Genomic DNA, 5,586 nt, shown 5'->3' with positions numbered 1-5,586 from the left:
AGTGAAAAGAGAGGAACAGAGCACTGGGACCCGTTTGACAAAAACTGGCTTCCCACGGGAAAGTCTTTCTCCACGTGCAGACATGCTCCCAGGTGCCTGGGGCAAGGGGAAGGAAATGCCATACACTGACCTTGAAGAGACCACAGCGCCCAGGCACAGTCTGAACCCTTCCCTCAACCCGGCGGTTTTACTAGCAGGAGTTCAACCCCAACGAACACAGCCCGGAGACCCCTGGGGCAAAAACGGCTTCCGACGAACAATAGGTGCTTGCTGTGGAACACCTATCCCAAGTGGGGGTAGCCAGCTCAACACAATGCCACACACCCAGGTTAAGAAACAACATTGCCCAGGCATGGTCTAAGCCCCTCACCTCGTCCCTGTGCTTTGGGAAACCGGAGGGACAGCCGAGGCACACGGCCCTGAGACCCCTTTGCAAAAAGCCGGCTTCCCACGGAGACAGTTTTCCTGAGGTGCAGACCCTATCCCAAGTGGTTGTGGCAAGGTAAAGCAAATGCCCTCCACTTCTCTGGAAGAAACCACAGTGCCCAACCATGTTCTAAGCCCTCCCATCCTCCCTGGGCTTCTGGCAGCAGGAGTGAAAAGAGAGGAGCAGAGCACTGGGACCCGTTTGACAAAACCCGGCTTCCCACGGGAAAGTCTTTCTCCACGTGCAGACATGCTCCCAGGTGCCTGTGGCAAGGGGAAGGAAATGCCATACACTGACCTGGAAGAGACCACAAGGCCCAGGCACAGTCTGAACCCTTCCCTCAACCCGGCGGTTTTGCTAGCAGGAGTTCAACCCCAACGAACACAGCCCGGAGACCCCTGGGGCAAAAACGGCTTCCAACGAACAATAGGCGCTTGCTGTGGAAAACCAATCCTAAGTGGGGGTAGCCAGCTCAACACAATGCCTCACACCCAGGTGTAAGAAACAACATTGCCCAGGCATGGTCTAAGCCCCTCACCTCGTCCCTGTGCTTTGGGGAGCCAGAGGGACAGCCGAGGCACACGGCCCTGAGACCCCTTTGCAAAAAGCCGGCTTCCCACGGAGACAGTTTTCCTGAGGTGCACACCCTATCCCAAGTGGTTGTGGCAAGGTAAAGCAAATGCCCTCCACTTCTCTGGAAGAAACCACAGTGCCCAGCCATGTTCTAAGCCCTCCCATCCTCCCTGGGCTTCTGGCAGCAGGAGTGAAAAGAGAGGAGCAGAGCACTGGGACCCTTTTGACAAAAACTGGCTTCCCACGGGAAAGTCTTTCTCCAAGTGCAGACATGCTCCCAGGTGCTTGGGGCAAGGGGAAGGAAATGCCATACACTGACCTGGAAGAGACCACAGGGCCCAGGCACAGTCTGAACCCTTCCCTCAACCCGGCGGTTTTACTAGCAGGAGTTCAACCCCAACGAACATAGCCCGGAGACCCCTGGGGCAAAAACGGCTTCCGACGAACAATAGGTGCTTGCTGTGGAACACCTATCCCAAGTGGGGGTAGCCAGCTCAACAAAATGCCACACACCCAGGTGTAAGAAACAACATTGCCCAGGCATGGTCTAAGCCCCTCACCTCGTCCCTGTGTTTTGGGGAGCCGGAGGGACAGCCGAGGCCCACGGCCCTGAGACCCCTTTGCAAAAAGCCGGCTTCCCACGGGAACAGTTTTCCTGAGGTGCACACCCTATCCCAAGTGGTTGTGGCAAGGTAAAGCAAATGCCCTCCACTTCTCTGGAAGAAACCACAGTGCCCAGCCATGTTCTAAGCCCTCCCATACTCCCTGGACTTCTGGCAGCAGGAGTGAAAAGAGAGGAACAGAGCACTGGGACCCGTTTGACAAAAACTGGCTTCCCAAGGGAAAGTCTTTCTCCACGTGCAGACATGCTCCCAGGTGCCTGGGGCAAGGGGAAGGAAATGCCATACACTGACCTTGAAGAGACCACAGCGCCCAGGCACAGTCTGAACCCTTCCCTCAACCCGGCGGGTTTACTAGCAGGAGTTCAACCCCAACGAACACAGCCCGGAGATCCCTGGGGCAAAAACGGCTTCCGACGAACAATAGGTTCTTGCTGTGGAACACCTATCCCAAGTGGGGGTAGCCAGCTCAACAAAATGCCACACACCCAGGTGTAAGAAACAACATTGCCCAGGCATGGTCTAAGCCCCTCACCTCGTCCCTGTGCTTTGGGGAGCCGGAGGGACAGACGAGGCCCACGGCCCTGAGACCCCTTTGAAAAAGCCGGCTTCCCACGGAAAGAGTTTTCCTGAGGTGCAGACCCTATCCCAACTGGTTGTGGCAAGGTAAAGCAAATGCCCTCCACTTCTCTGGAAGAAACCACAGTGCCCAGGCACAGTCTGAACCCTTCCTTCAACCCGGCGGTTTTGCTAGCAGGAGTTCAACCCCAACGAACACAGCCCGGAAACCCCTGGGGCAAAAACGGCTTCTGACGAACAATAGGCGCGCGCTGTGGAAAACCAATCCTAAGTGGGGGTAGCCAGCTCAACACAATGCCACACACCCAGGTTAAGAAACAACATTGCCCAGGCATGGTCTAAGCCCCTCACCTCGTCCCTGTGCTTTGGGGAACCGGAGGGACAGCCGAGGCACATGGCCCTGAGACCCCTTTGCAAAAAGCCGGCTTCCCACGGAGACAGTTTTCCTGAGGTGCAGACCCTATCCCAAGTGGTTGTGGCAAGGTAAAGCAAATGTCCTCCACTTCTCTGGAAGAAACCACAGTGCCCAACCATGTTCTAAGCCCTCCCATCCTCCCTGGGCTTCTTGCAGCAGGAGTGAAAAGAGAGGAGCAGAGCACTGGGACCCGTTTGACAAAACCCGGCTTCCCACGGGAGTCTTTCTCCACGTGCAGACATGCTCCCAGGTGCCTGTGGCAAGGGGAAGGAAATGCCATACACTGACCTGGAAGAGACCACAGGGCCCAGGCACAGTCTGAACCCTTCCCTCAACCCGGCGGTTTTGCTAGCAGGAGTTCAACCCCAACGAACACAGCCCGGAGACCCCTGGGGCAAAAACGGCTTCCGAGGATCAATAGGTGCTTGCTGTGGAACACCTATCCCAAGTTGGGGAAGCCAGCTCAACAAAATGCCACACACCCAGGTTAAGAAACAACATTGCCCAGGCATGGTCTAAGCCCCTCACCTCGTCCCTGTGCTTTGGGGAGCCGGAGGGACAGCCGAGGCACACGGCCCTGAGACCCCTTTGCAAAAAGCCGGCTTCCCACGGAGACAGTTTTCCTGAGGTGCACACCCTATCCCAAGTGGTTGTGGCAAGGTAAAGCAAATGCCCTCCACTTCTCTGGAAGAAACCACAGTGCCCAGCCATGTTCTAAGCCCTCCCATCCTCCCTGGGCTTCTGGCAGCAGGAGTGAAAAGAGAGGAGCAGAGCACTGGGACCCGTTTGACAAAAACCGGCTTCCCACGGGAAAGTCTTTCTCCACGTGCAGACATGCTCCCAGGTGCCTGGGGCAAGGGGAAGGAAATGCCATACACTGACCTGGAAGAGACCACAGGGCCCAGGCACAGTCTGGACCTTCCCTCAACCCGGCGGTTTTACTAGCAGGAGTTCAACCCCAACGAACACAGCCCGGAGACCCCTGGGGCAAAAACGGCTTCCGACGAACAATAGGTGCTTGCTGTGGAACACCTATCCCAAGTGGGGGTAGCCAGCTCAACAAAATGCCACACACCCAGGTGTAAGAAACAACATTGCCAAGGCATGGTCTAAGCCCCTCACCTCGTCCCTGTGTTTTGGGGAGCCGGAGGGACAGCCGAGGCCCACGGCCCGGAGACCCCTTTGCAAAAAGCCGGCTTCCCACGGAAACAGTTTTCCTGAGGTGCGCACCCTATCCCAAGTGGTTGTGGCAAGGTAAAGCAAATGCCCTCCACTTCTCTGGAAGAAACCACAGTGCCCAGCCATGTTCTAAGCCCTCCCATCCTCCCTGGGCTTCTGGCAGCAGGAGTGAAAAGAGAGGAACAGAGCACTGGGACCCGTTTGACAAAAACTGGCTTCCCACGGGAAAGTCTTTCTCCACGTGCAGACATGCTCCCAGGTGCCTGGGGCAAGGGGAAGGAAATGCCATACACTGACCTTGAAGAGACCACAGCGCCCAGGCACAGTCTGAACCCTTCCCTCAACCCGGCGGTTTTGCTAGCGGGAGTTCAACCCCAACGAACACAGCCCGGAGACCCCTGGGGCAAAAACGGCTTCCGACGAACAATAGGTGCTTCCTGTGGAACACCTATCCCAAGTGGGGGTAGCCAGCTCAACAAAATGCCACACACCCAGGTGTAAGAAACAACATTGCCCAGGCATGGTCTAAGCCCCTCACGTCGTCCCTGTGCTTTGGGGAGCCGGAGGGACAGCCGAGGCACACGGCCCTGAGACCCCTTTGCAAAAAGCCGGCTTCCCACGGAGACAGTTTTCCTGAGGTGCACACCCTATCCCAAGTGGTTGTGGCAAGGTAAAGCAAATGCCCTCCACTTCTCTGGAAGAAACCACAGTGCCCAGCCATGTTCTAAGCCCTCCCATCCTCCCTGGGCTTCTGGCAGCAGGAGTGAAAAGAGAGGAGCAGAGCACTGGGACCCGTTTGACAAAACCCGGCTTCCCACGGGAAAGTCTTTCTCCACGTGCAGATATGCTCCCAGGTGCCTGTGGCAAGGGGAAGGAAATGCCATACACTGACCTGGAAGAGACCACAGGGCCCAGGCACAGTCTGAACCCTTCCCTCAACCCGGCGGTTTTGCTAGCAGGAGTTCAACCCCAACGAACACAGCCCGGAGACCCCTGAGGCAAAAACGGCTTCCGACGAACAATAGGCGCTTGCTGTGGAAAACCAATCCTAAGTGGGGGTAGCCAGCTCAACACAATGCCACACACCCAGGTGTAAGAAACAACATTGCCCAGCCATGGTCTAAGCCCCTCACCTCGTCCCTGTGCTTTGGGGAGCCGGAGGGACAGCCGAGGCACATGGCCCTGAGACCCCTTTGCAAAAAGCCGGCTTCCCACGGAGACAGTTTTCCTGAGGTGCACACCCTATCCCAAGTGGTTGTGGCAAGGTAAAGCAAATGCCCTCCACTTCTCTGGAAGAAACCACAGTGCCCAGCCATGTTCTAAGCCCTCCCATCCTCCCTGGGCTTCTTGCAGCAGGAGTGAAAAGATAGGAGCAGAGCACTGGGACCCTTTTGACAAAACCCGGCTTCCCACGGGAAAGTCTTTCTCCACGTGCAGACATGCTCCCAGGTGCCTGGGGAAAGGGGAAGGAAATGCCATACACTGACCTGGAAGAGACCACAGGGCCCAGGCACAGTCTGAACCCTTCCCTCAACCCGGCGGTTTTACTTGCAGGAGTTCAACCCCAACGAACATAGCCGGGAGACCCCTGGGGCAAAAACGGCTTCCGACGAACAATAGGTGCTTGCTGTGGAACACCTATCCCAAGTGGGGGTAGCCAGCTCAACAAAATGCCACACACCCAGGTGTAAGAAACAACATTGCCCAGGCATGGTCTAAGCCCCTCACCTCGTCCCTGTGTTTTGGGGAGCCGGAGGGACAGCCGAGGCCCACGGCCCTCAGACCCCTTTGCA

Source organism: Ursus arctos, unplaced genomic scaffold (assembly GCF_023065955.2).
Source record: "Ursus arctos isolate Adak ecotype North America unplaced genomic scaffold, UrsArc2.0 scaffold_6, whole genome shotgun sequence".
Classification (NCBI taxonomy): Eukaryota; Metazoa; Chordata; class Mammalia; order Carnivora; family Ursidae; genus Ursus; species Ursus arctos.
This window is presented reverse-complemented; position numbering follows the sequence as displayed.